Source organism: Mustela erminea, chromosome 15 (genome assembly GCF_009829155.1).
Source record: "Mustela erminea isolate mMusErm1 chromosome 15, mMusErm1.Pri, whole genome shotgun sequence".
NCBI classification, from domain to species: Eukaryota; Metazoa; Chordata; class Mammalia; order Carnivora; family Mustelidae; genus Mustela; species Mustela erminea.
In genome coordinates, this window is record NC_045628.1 from 72,035,922 (window position 1) to 72,056,392 (window position 20,471).

Genomic DNA, 20,471 nt, shown 5'->3' on the forward strand with positions numbered 1-20,471 from the left:
TGCTCTCCTGAGCCCTGTGCAGCTAACAGGGGCGATGGAGGCACTAGCCTGGACTCTGGCTGCTTCTGCAGACCGTGGGAAGTGCACATGCCTGGATGACTCCATCTCTTCTGAGCAGAGCAGGGAGCCTGAGGGCTTGGAACCTGTACCCCTTTCCCTCTCTACCCCGTCCTTCTAAGTGACACCGCTGCCTCCATAGTCTGGAACTAATAATACCCCAATTGTACCCCAATAAACATGTCCTGATACAAGGTCATGTCTTGAGGCAGGGAGAGTGGTACCAGGGGCCCAAGGCATTGAGTTACTGCAATCAAGATGTCTCTACTCCCTTTCTCAAACTACCATCAGTATGAGAATGAGACATATCTATTTGCAGTGAAATTGTGAGAGGTTAATATATGGGAAGGAAATGAAAATGAAGGACTTGTACATGAGTTTGCTGAGAGAGATATGTATGAGAAGTGAAATGATTTACCTGGCACCGCTCCAGAACGGTTCAAAGTCTGAGACACTGTGGAAGAAACAGGCAGTTGGGGGCCCGAAAACAGGAATGATGAGATCCCAATTTTCTGGTCTTAGCACAGTCTGGTATTACCCACTCCCTAGCTCCATGGGAGAACTTATTCTCTTTGAAGAAATGGATCCAAAGAAGCTACAGCCTTGGGGACAGCACATATGAAAAAGAGCATGGGTGAGGTGTTAGGAGAGTAGATCAGATTCTGCAGAGCAAGAATGGGACCCCTAGCCTTCCCCAGGCTAGCTGCAGAACTCCAGCAGAGCTTCTGACAATAAAGCTCCATCTGCCACAAGTCTTGCCTATGCACATAATGCTTCCAGACAGCTTTTTGGTGACTCATCCTTGGATATAAAAGAACAGCCAAGAAACACCAGCTATATGAAGGAAAACTCCCCATGCAGCAGTACAAAACTGTCGTTAATATTTTCAAGTAAGAGAAGGTAGTACAGCTACAGTGCAAGTACAGGATAAGAATAAAAATAGGAAAAACAGAGATCCAAAACAGAACTCATGCAAATTAAGAATGCCGTACCAAATAAAGATAATATTTTTTTGAATTTGGTAAAAGTATTGGAAAATAAGAAAATACCTTACAAACTATACAAAAAATAAAGCATTCAAAAACAGGAAATAAAGATTCAGAAAAATTTAGATCCAACATCCAACTTGAAGGAGTTCAAAACAGAGAACAAACAGGAAATTCAGAATTGAAGTTCATGAGGTTCCAGGGAAATGGGTCTAAGCTGCCCAATTATAATAAAAGACCCAAAGTAAGGCACATCATTGTGGAATTTCAGAATACCAGAGATAAAGATAAATTCCTAAAGCTTCAGCACTTAAGCAAAAGCAAACAAAACAAAACAAAACAAAAAAAACCCCACAAGATCTGAAGTGGCACTGGACTTCTCAAGGGTAACATGGAAAATCAGAAAACAATGATACCGTGCTTTCAATTTCCGGAAGGAAAATTATTTTCAACCTAGAATCCTGTTTCCCACCAAACCAGTAATCAAGTGTGATAGTAAAGTAGGCATTTTCAGATATCAAGGATGTTTTAAAAGGTGCTTTCAAATGCATCTTTTTTCTGAAGCTTTAAAAATATATACTCTGGTAATACAAAGAAGTAAACCAAAAAAAGAGAAAATATGAGTTGCATGAACAGAGGGTAGAAGGCAGATGAAACATGAAGGGAATTTATAGGATTATAGCGAAAGGAAGCTTCAAGATGTAGCCAATTAGAGTATAAGCATTCTAGGCAGAAACAGAACAGAGGGCTTTAAGAGGATGTCTTCAGGAAATAAACAGACACACAAAAGGAACAGATAGATATCTGATAAACTTCATCGAGAGATTTTACAGGGTTTTAGGAGTGAAGGAGAAAACAGCCAGAAATTCAAAGTAATGGATTTCAAGTTTCCGGTCTGACGTGCAAACAGCTCAGAAGTCATCATTCCCATCCTCACATCAAGAAAAAAAACTTGAACAAACTGAAAAGCAACAACTCTTCTTAGATACATCAAAGACATGAGGTCACAGGGCAAACTGTTGCCCCCAGAACTGGAAAGACAGATGGGGTAATGTAATCACAGCTTACCAGAAACAGACACCCACAGCTGGAGCCACTCGGTAGGAAAACTTCAAGCTGTAATTGATAGGTAGCTGGAGGTCCAGTGTGAGCAAGTTTGAGAGTTAAAACCTCTGAGGGGGGCCGCATTTTTCTGTAACATTTACCTCTAGGTACTCTACCAGAGTCTCTCTGTTAAGATGGGAGAAGAAGCCTCTTGTGCTTCTGGCAGAAGGAGGGAAAGTAACTACTCTGATATCACTCGGACCTCTCCATTCTCCTTAACAGGACCTGGTCTCAAAGGAAACTGCTATACCAGGGCTAACCATCTGGGATATACCCAAAGCCTAGCCTTCCTGGGGGACAGGAAATACCCAACTCCAGTTCCCACTAACCTTCATCCTGGAGGAAAAGAGATCTCCCAGTCAGGACCAGTAATAGACTGAGCCCCACTCGTGGGACTACAGAATGATTCCCCTTCCCCCACACCTTATCTTCTACATCAAAGAACTCCTATATAATTACTGGGGATCATAACCAACAGAACTGTAAGCCTGAGCCTCGATTTAAGATGTGTATAGAAAAATCCAAAGACGATAAGAAAGAAAGAAAAAAAAAAAAAAAACAGGGACACTGGAAGGAATATCAGTTTCTGATAACCACAGTAAACACAGACTAACTCCTAACCAGATAAACATAAAACCTCCCGATAAAACCTCGCAGTTCCTTTGACTATATATATTATGTCCAGCCTTAGACAAAAAACTACAAAACTGCATGTTAAAAGGCAAAAACAAACACAGTCTAAAAAGACAAAGCAAGCATCAGGACTAGACTCAAAGAGAGAAAAAAAAATGAGACAATCCCTTCCTCAGGAAAAAAAAAAAGTTATATGATAAACAAAATGTTACATATAGTATACTACCTGGCTCAGCTGTGAATTTATTTTACTCATTTACACTTTATATGAATATAATAGAGAAGTATGATTATAACTGTATTGGGCAATGATATGAATGTTCAAGAGCAAGTGGCACAGGGCTCCTGGGTGGCTCAGTTGGTTAAGTGTTCGACTCTTGACTTCAGCTTGGGTCATAATGTCGGGGTTGTGAAATTGAGCCTCGTGCTGAGATGACATGCTGGGCATGAAGCCTGCTTAAGATTCTCTCTCCCTCTGCCCTTCCCGCACCTAAAAAAAAATGATTAATGATTAATTAATTTTTTTTCCCTAAGAGAAATTAATTTATTATATATAATACATGCATTACATCATTAAAGCTTAGTTCTCTCCTGGAACACTGGTTGATAAAGACTGCATTTGATATCACCCAGCACACTGCCTTGCACATAGAAGGTACTCAATAAATGCTTTTTTTTTTTTTTAATTTTTTATTTTTTATAAACATATATTTTTATTCCCAGGGGTACAGGTCTGTGAATCGCCAGGTTTACACACTTCACAGCACTCACCAAAGCACATACCCTCCCCAGTGTCCATAACCCCACCCCCCTTCTCCGAACCCCCCTCCCCCCAGCAACCCTTAGTTTGTTTTGTGAGATTAAGAGTCACTTATGGTTTGTCAAAAAATGATTAATTTTTAAAAAAGGAGAGAAAGTGGTACATACACATTATTTTTAAACATGGAAGTGAAATAACCAAGGTGGGGTGGGAAACAGCTGAAAGAGTTGAAAGGGGCAAACTTACGGGATTGGTGATTTTTTCAATAAAAACTTTCAACATCATATCTTTTTAATTTGTATGCAAATTGAAGTATCCTGTCAACAAATTTTGGTCCAAAGTGAGGAAGGATTATATCTTTTTTTTTTTTTTAATTAGCGATAGAAGTTTATTAAGTGAAGATACAGGAAAAGCTCTCAAGAATGAAAGGGGTCCTGACAGGGTTGCCAATGAGGGTCTTTAATATAAAGTTAACCAAAGAACTTAAATCCTTTCAACGTTTCTATTGATAATACCTTCAATGGCTTACTTCTTTTTTGGGGTCTGGTTATTTTTTGTTGGTCACAGATGATTATCATAAAAGACAACCCCCTGCCTCACACCCTAGCTGCTGCCCCCTCCTCCCCCGCCCCCGACAGGACCCACCCACACCCCTAGGACAGGGTGGTCCAATTTGTCCCCTTATCTCTGGTTTCCCCCACACCTCCACATTTTTGGGATTTCTGTGAACCTGATCACAATGCCCCCTATCCACCTCTCCCTAACTAGCCCCACTCCTTCCTCCCCCTGGAATAATAATCCTAACTGCCCTTTGGGAATGAGGCAATGACCACTCTGGCTGCTTCCTGCTGAGAGCTGAAAGAAGTGAAATTAGGGGATTGGTGATTTTTTAGGAAAACCTTTCAACATTATCTGTCATTTTAATTTGTGTGCAAATTAAAGGAATTTCATGTCAATAAATTTTGGTACAAAGTGAAGAGGACTCTATCTTCTTGAGAGAAGAAAGGAAGAAAGGTGGGTGATGCTACAAGAGAGATTTGGAAGCAGAGATGAAGGTGTAGATGTACATTTTGAGGTGAGAGGCTGATGGGGGCAGTCAGGGGGATGACATGAAGCTTAAAACTAATGGTTTCTATCTTCTAGTAGAACAGAAGGCTAGTTCAGCTGCTGAGAGCCAGCAAGCTGGATGAGTGTGATAAAAGTAAAAGCCACAATAGTGAACTTCTTGAAGAGTCAACAAAAGATGACTGACTGAGACATCATTGAACAGCAGGATTAAAGCTACACAGCATGCATTTGTAAAGTAACTATCTATACAAACCACATTTATCTCAAATACTTGATGCAGTATTTCTGATTATCTAACTGCCTGTGTTTAAATTCACAATTTTATGACCTGTATTTCACTGAGAAGAGAACACAGCTATACTTTTCATATAATACAAAACTGAGTTTATTCCTTCTTTGCATATGTCCTCTCTGTTGTTGATTAGGACCAAGGGCAATGGTTCAGACCTTGGACGGTCCAGTTAGCATCCCTCTGGTCCACTCAAAAGATTGCCACTCTGCCCCTGGCCATGGGCTTGAAATTGATGTCCTGATTCATCAGGGGCATTAGTTAAAGCAGAAAATGAATTAATTAGTTGGGATTTATTACCAGCATAGAAAAATGGCACAAAATGCATTACTTTCAGTGTAACTAATAAAATTTGGATATACGGTCTGTCCCCTTGAGCAAGTGACAGCTGAGTTGCTTATTCATCCTTGGCCAATAGTACTGATGTTGTACCCACACTATGTTGGTGATCTCTTTCTAAACAGAGAACCTGAAAGTCTTATTTTTTCAGTAAGAGCCTCCATGTACCCTGGGCATTTAGATCTTTATAGTTTGTTTTCTGTAGTATGAATTTTGTGATCCTACCTTGCTCCTCCCCCTCTTGTTGACCATCCTCACTGGCTAGTCCTTGGTCCTCCATCCCTCTCTCTCCCAACACCCATCTTCTGAGAGCTCATCTATTCCTTGGTTTCAGTTGTGAGGGTGAGTCACAAACTAGAATCTCTCTGCCATGATCTGATCCCTGCCTTTCTGCACCACACCTACAGAGCCTGTCCTGTGCTTCAGGTGGGAAATTTCAAGCTCCCATCTCAAAGTCACCATACTTACATAGGCAAAGCACACAGAGAACTCACAGGAGAACAAATATATTTTGTTTGAGATATATTCAGTGTCAGAGAAGAAATGTTAAGTGTGCAAAAGTAATAAGGAAGAATTTCTACCAATATAAACAAAGCAATGTATTACTAGAATAGAAATAGCGAAAAATAGTAAAAAATACTGGAATGTACAAAACAGCTCTGGAAGGTTGGATAGATGGAGAGATACAATAACTTAACAATGATTTCACATAAGCTTAAATGGAGGGAAGGATTTTTTTTTTAAGACTGGTAAAAATGGTCATTTGCTTGAAAAAATAATAAAATTACATTCCAAATTCACACTATTATAACAAAATAATCCTAATGGATTAGATTTAGCAAAGTGAAAAATTATATACAAATAATAGAAAAATATAAGAGAATATGTTTAGAATCTTGTGAAAAAAGCCTTTTCCAGCATGAAGCAAAACCCAGACAGCATAAAAGAAAAGACTGACAACCTTAACTGAGTAATCAGTCACTATTTAGAATTAGAAACAAATGACAGATCTGGAAGAAAATATTTGCAAAGAGTTAATAGCTGTCATCTGTAGAGTTCCTGTAAATAAACAAACACATAAATAAATAAATAAAGCAAGCAAGCAATGAATTCAGTGTAAAAATCATCAAAAAATAAGACTGGGCAGGATACTTGGGTGGCTCAGTCAGTTAAGCATGGGACTCTTGGTTTTGACTCATGTCATGATCTCAGGGTTGTCGGGCTCTGCTCTTGTGGGGACTCTGCTTCTCTCCTCCCTCTCCTTCTGCCCCTCTTCCCCTCCTCTCTAAAATAAGTAAATAAATAAATCTTTTAAAAAATATGAATAGCATGTCACAAAGGAAAAAATTAAAATGTCAAATAAACATAAGCAAATAAGCACTACCAAACTAATGGAGATCAAAAAAACATTGTTAAAAGAAAGAGATACCATTTTTCATCTAAAAACAGAAAGAAGAAATCACATTTAGTGTTAGAGTGCAGGGAAGATGCATTCACATACTACCGATAAACATGTAGATCTCACAAATTTGTCATTATCTATAAAAACTACACATGCCCACACCTTATAATTCAGAAATGCCACTTCAAGGACTTTATCCTACAGCGATAGCAGCAACAAATGCATAAAGACATAAGTGAACAAATGTCATTTGGCATTGCTTGTGATAGAAGACAATAGAAAAGTCTCTAATGCCCTTCAAGAGGGGAAATTTACATAAATTATGTCACAAATTTAGATTTCTCTTTTTAAATCTCCTGATTAAAGTTTGCCAAATGCATAACTCTGGGCCACGGAATTGGAGATGGGGATTTTTTTTCCTTTTCTTTTTTTACTTTATAAATACTTTCTACCCATCCCTTACAACTAAGGACAGGGGGAAAAAAAAAAAAAAAGGAAGACAGCAAACAAAGGAAAAGGTGGGCTAAATAATCATGTAAGGATTATCTCAGTTTTGTAGTACCAGCGGGCAGAGTGATGCTGTATGAATGGAAAGAATCACTAATCTCCCTACCTCTGCTTTTCAATCTATTTGTGTCCCAGAGAAAAGATGGGGAATATAAAGAGAAATAATAACATGGAGCTCATGTTCCTATGAAGGCAATATCAAAAAAAAGAAAGAACAGAGAGTTGAGGAGTGGACGAGTGGACGGGAGTGCAGAGAAAGGAAGGAAGGAAGGAAGGGGAGCGGGGACCAGGTCTTGGTCATCATTTCCAGCCGTATCCCCTCCTTCTTGGTGACGTGGAGCCCAGCCCTTGATGGCAACAGGAGTGGGAGTGGTTTCCCGTTCCTGGAAGCTCAGCCTCCTTGCGCTTTGAAAAGTATCGCATTGTGTGAGTGACTTAATGTCCTTTAATAAACAAATCCCTTTTCTGCTTCAGCCAGCCAGAGTGGGTTCCCTTGTTTGCAGCTGACAGAGACCCAAGAACTAATCATGGGGCTTTCTCAGCCCCGTGCCCCAAGCTCATCAAAAACAGAATCTTAGACTTGGAAGGAAGCTTGCAGTCATATAACCTCATCTCCCACCAGGTACAGATGGAGTCTTCTCTGACCCCTTCATGCCCCCTGCCTGAATATTTCCTGTGACAGGGAAATCACCACCTGGTGAAGACTCTGCAGCATTGCTGGACACTGACCATAAAACCAAATATTACTGTTCCAGAGAACTAACCTCATGGTACCTTCTACCAGAGGTAGAAGGAGCCAAGCAGAACCTCTAGCTTAGAGCAGCGCCCCTTGTGGTTTGGAGGAAGCACACACCGAACTGTTCTTCTCATTTATGATCCTGCTACACAGTGAACTTCTCAAGGACAGAGCGTGGGGCCCTCATGCCTCAAGAAGGCCTCCGTAAGTACTGGTGGAATGAAAAAACAAATGAATGGCAGTTTACATCTCTCCTTGGGGGCTGCAGTGACTAGAGTAGGATTGACCACTCGCACTTCTAAAACCTATTCCTCCCAGCTACGGTCACCGAAGTGCCAACACTCAGCCCAGCTACCCACAGCAGAGGAAGGAGAGGCCTGCCCAGAGCCCTTCCGGAAGCATGACCTATGCATGGTGTTGGAAGAGACCAGGAAGGGCTGAGAGACAACATTGTGGGACAGGTCAGCAGATATTTAGAGAATCCAGAGGCCTAAAAGCAGAAGTAAGAGATGCGGAGACAGCTGTTGTCAGCTCTGAAGCTCCATGGATGGAGAGCTGACCTGAGGCTGTGTCACCAGACCAGGGGGGAGGGGCGTGCCTCTCCCCTGGGGACAATTAGCCACTAGAACTCTAGAGGTGAGGACAGTCGAGCCTGAACTAGAATTACATGTAGGGCAACCAGACCCAAACCGAAAATGTATTTAATATTCAAAAGGCTTAATTCATTCATTTAACAAATATTTAAACAAATACTGATCATCTACTGTGATAGGCAGTCATATGGTGCCCACAAAGAGGTCCAGGTTCTAATTCTTGGAACCTGTGAATAGGAAAAGGATTCACAAGGCAACAGAGACTTTTCGCAGATGTCCCTGAGGATTCCAAAAGAGAGATTATCTTGGATTATCTGGGAGCTATGCCGTGAATTCTGTCCCCTCAAAAGTCACACAGGGAAGCTCCGCTCCATAACGTGATAGTATTTGGGGATTAAGGCCTTTGAGTGACAATTAGGTTTAGATGAGGTCATGAGGGTGGGGATCTCAGGATGCGAGGGCCGGAAACAGGATTCAAGGAAGATGGTAAGGTGATACAAGCAGAGTGGGTCGCAATATAGGGCCATGAGGCAGGGAAAGGGAGGAGTCTTTTGAGGAGGGAAAAGCAAAGAGACACATTTTCCCCTGAAACCTGCAGAGGGAATATAACCCGGCCAACACTTTGACTTTAGAACCGTAAACTAATACATTTGTGTTGTTTTAAGCCACTAAGTTTTATGCAAGATGTTATATCAGCAGTAGGAAATAAATATGCTTCCTGCATGCCAGGTATTGTACGATGCATTTGGCATCGAGCAGCGAACAAAATAAACAAAATCCCTACCCTCGTGTCTTTTAAATTCCAGTGAAGACAGGAAATAAACAATATGCATATTAAGTAAACTATTCAGTATAAAGCATGTTAGGAAGTGACAGGGGCTGTAGGGAGGTAAATGCATTTGTTACCGGGGTGAGGATGAGGTTCATTGAGGGGCAGCATTTCAGCAGAGACCTAAAGGAAGTGAGAAAGTGAGCCATGGACAAATCTGGACAAAGAATAAAGGACACGGAGAACAGGCAATGCAAAGGGCCGTTGCTCAGGGTGGGCCTGGCCCATTCAGGACCAGCAGGAAGGCCATCAGGGCGGGAACAGAGAACTTTGGCTCTTACTCTGAGTACTATGGGAAGCTGCTGGAGGGTTCCAGCAGAGGAGCGACAGGAACTCAAGTGGCTTCCGAAGGATCATTTTGCCTGCTCATTTGGGAAAAGATGGGGGGTAAGGAGCCTGCAAGCAGGATGGTAACAGTAGAAGTGAAGAGAGATAGTCAGATTCTGGATATATTTGGAAAGTAGAGCCAAGAATTTCCTGACAGATTAGGTGTAGGGTTGAGAAAGAGGAGTATAGGCTAACTCCAAGTTAAATTAGGAGAATAGGGTTCGACCAGGAAGCAAACCATAGACTTGTTAAAATCCCAACTAAGAAGGTCAACATAATTCCATGACCATTCACCATGTAAACAAAGGAAGGTAGAATTTTTGGGCCACTAAAGAAACTTTAATTAAAAGAGAGAATATTCTTGGCCTTAAATTGTGCAAAGTGTTAGCAAGGCTAAGAGAGACTCTTAGATGCTGTGTATATGAGTTTGGGGCCAACGAAGCTGATATAACAACAACAGTACAGGAGTTAAAACAATTTAGAAGTTAAAGTCTCACTCACATGACATTCCAGGGGGAAATAATCCAGGGTGTGTGCTAGTTCTGCCAACCCCAGCCCATGTTTCCAAGAGGGCCCCCGTTATCACCATTTCTCAGCCATCAACAAGGGAATTCACAAGAGAATGTCCAGAGTAAATATCTCCGAAGGAAAGAACCAGAAGTTGCACTCATCCTCTCTTCCACATCCCACGTGGCAAAATAGGGTTACATGGCTATACTGAGCTGCAAAGGGAGGTAGGAAATTAATCTACAGCTAGAAAGCTGAGTGCCCAGCTATAATTTGAGGATATCTGTTACTCCTAGCAAGAGCCAAGATTGGGTGCTGGCAGGAGAGTCAGCAGGCTCTGTAACACCATTCCTGAGGGTACCACTGGTTCAGCCTCTCTGAAGAGCAACTGGGAAACACGGATTAAAATCTTAAAATGTTGAATCATAATTTCATTTCTAAAAATTAACCTAAAGAAATCATTACGACATTTTACAAAGTGTTGAAGATAGGAATTGTAAATTAAATTTTAAACAATATAGTGCTCTTGGAAACCAGAGCATTAGACCATGGCCCTCACCTTGTAACTTTGGGCCTGCTTCCCTGTCTGCTTCCCTGCCCTGAATCACATGAAACTTAAAGTTTGTGATTAGACCACATCCACTTTTGATGCTGTGGGCTCAGCGTTCAATATGTATTTGGAGAATAAAGAAATGAAAGAAAAAAAAAAAGAATCATGACCATGAGCCAATATTTAGCTCTCAGTATAGCTACTGATAAGAACTGAACATAGCAAAAGAACTGGAGTAGTCTAAATATCCGGCCAGAGAGGGTTGGTATAATAAATTATTCATATAGTGGACAACTATGTAGTTATTCAAAATGGCATTGTGGTGGACATGCAATGATACAGAGGGTTTCCAACATATTAAGTGTTTAAAAAGCAGGTTTTATAGGGCATCTGGGTGGCTTAGTCAGTTAAGCTTCGGACTCTTGGTTTCAGCTCAGGTCATGAGCTCAGAGTTGAGAGATCAAGCCCCACGACAGGCTCCACATTCAGCAGGGAGTCTGCTTGAGATTCTCTCCCTCTGCCCCTCCCCCTATCTCTCACTGAAATAAATCTTTTTTTAAAAAACAGGCTGTGCAATTTTAGGTAAAATATGATTTAAAATTCTGAGACACATGTCCATACCAAAATGTATACCAAAATTTTACCTTTAATTATTTTTCCATAAAACGTCCAAGGTATATCAAAAGGTATACCCAAACTGTATACCAAGATTTTACCTCTAGTAGTTTTCTTTTTATTTCCTTATATTTTATAATATAATATATATTTTATTATATTATAATACAATATATAATTAGCGTATATTAAAATAGTATATTATATTAATATTAGCATATGATGTTATTAATATTAGTATATGATGTTATATTAATATACTATTAATATACTATATAATTATATAGTAAAAATTATATAGTAAAAAAATTAAAAATTAATTAATTAATTAATTGAGAAATAATACTATATAGTATATTATAGTATATTAATAATATATCATTTTTATAAAACAAGAACACAATGACTTGTGTCTTGCTTACGAAGTAAAAAAAGTTTTTTCTCCAAAACAAAACAGTTATTTTGCTTCCAAATCTAACTTCCCTGCTCATTGCCCTATTTCTTCCAGTAGTGATGTATTGTCCCATCTCCAGGTTAATGGCCTTGGAGTCATCTCTCGTTCTTCTTTTCCCTCATCTCCAATTTGCAATAATCAGATAGATCATGCTGGCTCTTTTCTCAAAATATCTCCTGTATTTGCCCTTTTCTTCCCCCTTCCTTCTTTCAATACCTTCCCCCTCCCCCTCTATACCTATTACCAAAGCCTCCCAGCTGGCTTTCTTGGCTTGAGTCTCTCCCACTCCAATCTCTGCTCCTTATTCTTCCAAAGTCTTGCTTTGAAACTTCTTAGAAACTGCTTTGAAACTGCTTAGTAGGTCCTTAAGGACCTACCTGACTTAGAGGTCAGCCTCTGATCTCTTTCCCTTGGCCTTGAGGCCCTGGCTCCATCTGGCCCAATCTACTGCTCCAAGTGTAATCGGAGAAGCTCTTTCTAAGCCAGCCACACTCCGGACTCCACTGGAAAATTCTCCTGAGCAGCCTCATGCCCCTCCCTATGCCCTGCCCTGATCATGGACACATTTACTCCAAAATGACTCATTTAGTCACTTCCCCAAAAGGCAGTTGAGTTTTAAAGAATGAACCCATCTCAAATCTTAACTGCAAAATGTGTACACAGGCACTTGAGCAGAGCAATGAAAAGAAAACTGATAAGGACACTATAGGAAAGTAGAGTCACACAGGAGCCTCCTTGCTCCTCATGCCTCCTCCAGACAAGAGTTTCTCCATCCTCCCCACAACTCCTGGGGCTTTCAAAGGGAAGCCATCAGATTGTGACATCTGTGGGTCCTTCACAACCATATGAGTTCCTCCTCATTCACTGAAGATCTCAGCACCAGTCCCTCTCTCTACTACTGTTTTTGTCACCCTTAAGGTGATTTCATTATGCCCATGGACACTGTCTTTATCCAGCACTCTGGCCTCTAAATTCACTGCTCTCTGATGATCTGGGTCTCCAACCTACTTTTTCCACAGACATCCTTGTCAGACCCTAGACTTTGTCATTATCAGTAACTTTACCACCTCTCACATCTCAGTTTTAGGTGTCCTTCTCTCTAACCACACTGCCATCTTTCAGTCTTATTCCCATCAGTACTTGCCTGGCAACAATTCTATGGCTCCACTAGGATTGGGAATCCCCAACCCCTACATGTTGCCACTGTTCTATCATCCCAATCCTGCCCACAAACTTACTTCCCTCCTCCTAGAGCTGAGATTCCCTTGTCCGCCATGATAATCACACCCTTGCCTTGTTTTTCAATGCTCCTACCCTTCTCTCTTCAAAGTAGTAGCCTGCAAAAAAAAGCCCCAAAAGTCCTGGTGAAATGCAACTCTCTATCTCTTCCTCTTCCACCTCCAAACAACTGGTAGAAAAGAAAAAAAATACCACCAGGCAGATTATCTCAAAATTTATTCCCACAAACCACACATGGGTCTTGAGGCCAGCCCAGACACCCTGCACATTTCCTGCATCTTGTCTCTTCCAGTTCCTAGTTCAGAGCCTCTTCTCTTTTCTCAAACTCTAACACCTCCTCCCCCATTCCCACTCTCAGATGCTGACCTTGCTTCTTTGGTCGCTGAGAAGACAGAAGTGATGGGAAAATAAATTTCACAACCTTGAATGATAAATCTACTATCCCACATGCATCTGTGCTTATACTCTGTCTTCCATCTTATCCCAATGCAGAAATGCCCTGCCCCTGGCCAGGGTCAACTTTATCTCATCACTAGATTCTCACCCCATCACTTTCTGATAACAGGGAACTCCATTCTTGTAGTTTCCCTTCTCTCCCCTCCATCATCATTCTTCCCCCTTTGACTGAGGGATCATTTCTATCCACACACAAACATAGAAACTTGGGGTATTGTAGCCAAGTGACGCCACATTCCCCTCCTTGCCTCCCCAAGACCACTCCCTTAGCAGCAGTTCTCCTTGAAAGAATGATCTGCATTTACTCTCTAGTACCTTTCTTTCCATTATCTTTCTCTATTAAATTTTTAAATGTTTTTAAATGTAACATTTGACTCATCAAAAAATATATAAATTATATGTGCAAGATCTAACAGACTAATCTAAAGAGTCCACAAAACTGTCACCCAAGCCTAGAATTGGAAGATCACTAATGACTTTAATTTATATCTCTACTACTTGATTTTATTCCTCTGGCAACCTTAATCTGATCCATCAGCAAACTCCATTGGACTCTATGTTCACAAATTACCCCACATCGGACTGGTGGGACTGGTGCTCACAATATAGACCACTATCACCCTCATCCCAGCTGACATTATCTATATCTGGGATCAGTGCAATCACCTTCTCTCTGTTTACAGTCTTGCTCCCTGATTCTTCAAGCAGCAGCCAGATTGATGCTTTTAAAATGTCGAGTTAATCATTTCCTGATCAGTATCCCCAAGTGACTCCCCATTATACTCAGAGAAATTCTGAATCTTTGATGTGACTTAGAAGGCCCTGTGGGATCTAGACCCTTCCATCTCTTGCTATTCTTACCTCATCCCATACAGAACTCCCAACTCTGCCTTAAACAGACCAGGCATTTTTTTTTTTTTAATTTATTTTCAGCGTAACAGTATTCATTGTTTTTGCACCACACCCAGTGCTCCATGCAATACGTGTCCTCTCTAATACCCACCACCTGGTTCCCCCAACCTCCCACACCCCTCCCCTTTAAACCCCTCAGATTGTTTTTCAGAGTCCATAATCTCTCATGGTTCACCTCCCCTTCCAATTTCCCTCAACTCCCTTCACCTCTCTAACTCCCCTTGTCCTCCATGCTATTTGTTATGCTCCACAAATAAGTGAAACCATATGATAATTGACTCTCTCTGCCTGACTTATTTCACTCAGCATAATCTCTTCCAGTCCCGTCCATGTTGCTACAAAAGTTGGGTACTCATCCTTTCTGGTGGAGGCATAATACTCCATAGTGTATATGGACCACATCTTCCTTATCCATTCAACCGTTGAAGGGCATCTTGGTTCTTTCCACAGTTTGGCAACCATGGCCATTGCTGCTATAAACATTGGGGTACAGATGGCCCCTTTTTTCACTACATCTGTATCTTTGGGGCAAATACCCAGTAGTGCAATTGCAGGGTCATAGGGAAGCTCTATTTTTAATTTCTTGAGGAATCTCCACACTGTTCTCCAAAGAGGTTGCACCAACTTGCATTCCCACCAACAGTGTAAGAGGGTTCCCCTTTCACCACATCCCCTCCAACACATGTTGTTTCCTGACTTGCTAATTTTGGCCATTCTAACTGGCATAAGGTGGTATCTCAATGTAGACCAGGCATGTTTTGAGTCTGGAAGGTCATTTGCATTTGCTGATCCCCTCCTTAGAATGCTTATCCCTGTGTATCTGCACAAGTTGTTTCCTCACTACGCTCAAGTCTTCACTTAACTGCTGTCAGAAAAATTCCCCCCTGCTGTCAATGCAATCTCAAGCAGCAACCCTCATCACATCACTTCTAGATTTTATTTATGACGTGTCATACCTGACATCACAGCACATATGCATTTGTTTCTTTGCATACTGTCTATCTCATCTTTCTAGAATATAGGTCCCATGAGAGTGGGGACCTCAAAATCTCATCGCTGTTGCCCTGTCTTCATCTGGTGCCTGGTGTGTTATAGGCACGTATTTGTAGCATGAATGAGGTGGGAAACCAGAACAAACATGTCTGCCTAATCAAAGATCCCTGGTCCGTATATCTGAAAGTCTCACCAGATTTCTGCAAGCGGACGGACATCACTACTTATAATACAGTAGCTTTTAAGGCAGTACCTACAACATGAATATAATGATCATTGAATGGTATGAAATTATTAAGTAAAAGAAAGTCCCGATGTAATTAAGAGGATGGAGTGTAATAAGGTAGAATTGCAGCAATGTGAACCGTGTACTTGATTTCGTTCTGCACCTGGGTTTTGGCTCTCTAGGACTTCAGCGTTTCTTATGAGAAGGCAGGGCAGCGAGTGGAAGGGAGTTTTAAGGCATTGAGTGAACTATTGAGCATCATCCTGGTTTTGGCCAGCTACACCAGCAGTGTTCATGCTGAGCCCAAGGGTTGGTGTAGCCTGTTAGGCTGCTGGGTGTCCCTGAACAGCACCTCAAACTTTAAAGTAGCTTCAGGACTCACCATGGTGGTCCACTACAGGCTTAGGTCTGAGAAGATCCTGAAGAGTGGAGAATTCTAAGACCTTTCTTCTTTGAGTTCTGCTTAAAGAGTATAAAATGGCAGTGGGGGTTATCCAATAGCTTCTTAGATTTATTTTCCAGAACCTCCTAAAAAGGAAAGATTCCTTAAGAAACTTAATGTCACATCCCTCCTCCAAATGGAATACTGGGGAAAGGAGGCAGGGCACTGCCATGAGCAGACCCTTCCTGCCCTTTGCTTATAGCGGTTACTAGGTCACATTGTTCCTGGTCCCATTGTCAGGCATAGCCTTTCCTCACATTGTCCAAGATCAGAGAGTAGAACCTCTTACAGCAGCTGCCTTCCCACTTCAGCTGCAAAAGCCTCGCTCAGAAAGCTGGACAAAGGAGCCACCATGGCTCTCCTCCTTCCATTACCTACCGCTGGGAGAACCAAGCTGGGGACAACTTTCCATACTCATCCAGCAAGGGACCCCTTACAGTGCTCTAGCCTGTCCTCAAAAATAAGAAAAAGCACAGATAACTTACCATCTGATTAAGGAAGCAATATGCCCTTACCAAGACATTTGGAAAATACAAGCAAGATGGGGACACTTGCATGGCTCAGTCAGTAAAGCGTCTGCCTTTGGTTCAGGTCATGATCCCAGGGTCCTGGGACTGAGTCCCACATTGGGCTCCCTGCTCCCTCCTCCACATCGGGAGCCTGCTTCTCCCTCTGCTGCTGCTGTTCCCCTGCTTGTGTGGGCATTCTCTCTCTAACAAATAAATAAATAAAATCTTTTAAAAAAAATACCAGCAAATATGGATTAACATAATATGGATTGAGAGAAGAGAGAGGAATGAAAAGTACGGGATGATAAAAGAATCGGATGGGTTTGTTCTGGACACTTTTCTTGTTGGAAGCCAGTCCATTGTTAAGGCAGCCCTAGGTAACTACTAGAGGTACAATTCATGACTTTCCCCCCAGATCAGGTTATTCTTCTGGCATTTCTATTCCATTATTGTGACCTCTATTCTAAACGTCACCCAAGTTCAAAGTCTTCAAAATACTATAGAACTTAACTGATGACATAAATTGGATCAATAATAAAATAATGAAATTAAACCAAAAAATAAAAGGTAATGTTTTCTTTTCTTTTTCTGAGTTAAGATATTTATTAGTGTTTATACAAACAAACTGCACCCACTAATTCAAAAATAGGAGGGCTTTTCCTCAGTAAGAATACAGTCTTTTACAGGACTCTATTTGAATTAGAATTCCATACAAATAGAATATACTTAGCACAAGAAAGCCAGGAAGGATTTTACATTACACAGAACAGGCATTCAGTTGGTTCAATCATGGTGAGTTACCCTTTCAACCAAATACTTATTTTTATATTTATTGCACATATCGCAGTCAGTTCAGTATATGCCAACAATCACACAGTTTTAGTATTTAGTAGCATGAAGCACGCTTAACTATTTCCAAAGAGATATGTTATGTGGTCTTCATTTCAGAGGGACAGAAGTGACTGAGTTACTATCTGTTCTTTCATGTTCCAACTAACTATTTCATTGCCTCATTGAAGCCAGGGCCTTTGGTGGCTCAAATTTTGAATATTAGCCATTTTCGGTCCTTCAGTGCAGGTAACCCAGGCGCATTTGCCTTGTCTGAGGGAGTCATGGCCTGCTCCATGCCTGCTTATTTGCAAACATCTTCAAAATGGCTTCTCTCAGCTCTTCTTCCTCCAACATGGCAGCTAACTCTGATTTGGGAATGCCAATTTGCTCTTGGACACGACTGCCTACTACAGAAATGGGTGCCTCTGTGTTTGAAGAATAATACCACAGCATGGCCTGATGTTTGTCTGTCCTCCTTGATCCCAGGCTTGGGATTCAAGGTTCTTGTATATTACAGTCCCAACGTAAAATCCAATAGTAGGAATAGTAGTAACTACTAGTCCAACCTGCAACCTGTACAAAATTATAGTTTTTCCTGTTCCATCCAATCCCAAATCAAAATCTCCATTTGCTGGGTTCCAACCAAACCTGGAAAAAGTACTTGAGAAAAAAACACCCATAATGAACTGACCATCTGCCCTTGCTGGTGGTCAGAGACAGGCTCCGGCTTCGGCAGCAACTCCTGTTGGAGCCTCAGCCCTGCCACCTCTGCTCACTTGGCCTTGGGCTCCTACTCCAGCTACAAAATGACTCCCTTAGAAGTCAGGTCCACCAGCAGCTTCCAAGTGGGACTCCCAGCGGGTGGGGCTGGGGGCGATGGGCCACGGTGACTATTCATCAAGATCAGCAACCTCAGAAAAGGTAGTGTTTTAAAATAGGTTTAGAAATAAGGCTGTATAATAAGGCTAGAAATATATACCAGCTGGATTTATACACCGCCAAGAAAGACTCAGAATCACTCACTAATTTTCCCAAGACAGTGCAATCAATAGGTGATGGATCATGTTTTGAACATGAGAGCTTATGCTCTTTCCTCTTTCCCAAAGCACCTGTCATTGTCTGTTTGTTCCATCTTCATTCATTGAGCACATATTATTATAAAGCACTGGGGGGTACAGAGGTGTACCTGACATGGCCAATTCAATTTATTTCCATAAACTTTATTGAGTGCTTAAAATGAGTTCTTCTTCTGTATGGAGCAGCCCTGACTTATGGCAATGGCCCAAGACCAGCTCTTATCTCCAAGGGGCTGAGGGGCAGGGGTGGGTCATGGATAAGAGGAGACAGAGAAACAAACAACTATCTAGTACATTGGGTGCCCACTCAGTGGCACAAATGAGACACTTGGGTGACGTGATTCCAAAGGTTCTTTCCAGCAATAATTATTTTATAACTCACTATTATTTGCAACATGTATTAGCATCAGCTTTTCTGTGAAATGTTCATGCTATATTAAATAGTATTTCACTTCTGTATGATTTAATTTTTATAAGGTCAAATCTTGTATCCCAAACCAGATTTAAAGTTTCTTAAGATAGAGTCTGTTCTTACCTTTTTTGCTTCCCTAGCAAAAGTCAGAACTCAATAACTATAGATTCACTGATTATGAAAGTCAATTACTTTCAAATAAACAGACATCCATGCTTTCCCCTTTACCTATTTTACCTTCCCCACATGCTAAATATTCGGGATGCAGAGTATTTATGTCTGGAAAGGTTGCTGGTAGGGATGGTCTCCCTTTTTCTCCTTATACTTGCTTTATAAGCTTAAGCCTTTAAAAAAAAAAGATACTTAATAGCTTGAGGAAATTATATTAGTAAGTGAAAAACAGCAGAATACAAAATAGTATACATAGAATATATCCCAGTTTGAATAGAAAAATGGGAAGAAGAAACACATAATTGGATGTCACCAGCCCACAAACACAAATGCTATCACATAGAATTGATATGCCAAAATTTCTGTTCTTGCTCTCATCTGCACATGCAGAACATGGGACTCCCCTTTAAAAGTTCCTCCATAAGGGACCCCTTCTGGACCTACATGGGCTCATGTTTGACTCTCAGATGCAGACACTAACTGGCACCAACGTGTTCTTCTGCCCCTGTGCCCAAGACACTCCAGGCAGCTGGTGAAGCCACAGGAAGGGCTAATAATGTTGACCAGGAAAATATTAAAACTAGTTCCCACTGTATAGCAAGGATAGAGCATTAAAATCACTTAATTATTTTTCTCTGTTCTCTTTATATTTTGCAAATTTTCTGGATTATTAGTTTTATAATCAGAAAAGAAAATGTTGATTGAAAACACCTGCATCAAGTCTTCAAGATAACTAAGGGGTTGCTGTTGCAAACAACCCCAGCAGAAATCAGAAAACAACAAGCAAAAAACCATGCGGTGAATGCATCGGTGTTAGAATTGCAGGGTCAATCAGCATAAAACCCTGCTGGACATCTCAGACCTGTTCTAGGAGGTACCAGCATCTGCTGGGATCCCACCATTGATTTAGTTCATAAAGTGAAAAGAGCATGCAGCAAAACTGACTCCTGGTTGGCATGTTTGCTGATGAGACTCAAGATTCACAAAGGCAAGGAAGTTCATTTCAGAAAAAAAAAAAAAAAAATGTAAGCCATTCATGTGCACCAACAGCTTTGGACTTGGCCGAAACCTCACAGGGAAAGCTCCTAGAGTTGTCCCCAGCAGCCAAATGAAGACATCTGCTGAACAGAGACAGCTGGCCAGAAATTTAATAAGACACCAGACCATGTTACAAAGAGAATATAGAGTATTGCTATGGAAAATTTAATAGTGTTGTGTGCATTAATGAGCAGGAACTGACTGAAACATCAAAGGCGTAAGAGGGCAATTTGGTTTTTAGAATGATAATAGAATTCATGAAAAAAATGTTCATCCACATTCCCAGCTGAGGTCAGATAAGGCAGTCCTCTCTACCTTCCTGTTTCAACTGTTGTAAATAAGCAAGTGCCCTTTTTGTGTTCGAGTTAATGCTACATTTTTTTTTTTTGCACTTTCATGCTTTTTGCTGG

General features: G+C 41.1%; 1 pseudogene; it reads right to left on the reverse strand.

Moving 5' to 3' along the window:
- Positions 1-17,503: 17,503 nt before the first annotated feature.
- LOC116574097 lies at positions 17,504-18,044 on the reverse strand (annotated as a pseudogene).
- Positions 18,045-20,471: the final 2,427 nt, after the last annotated feature.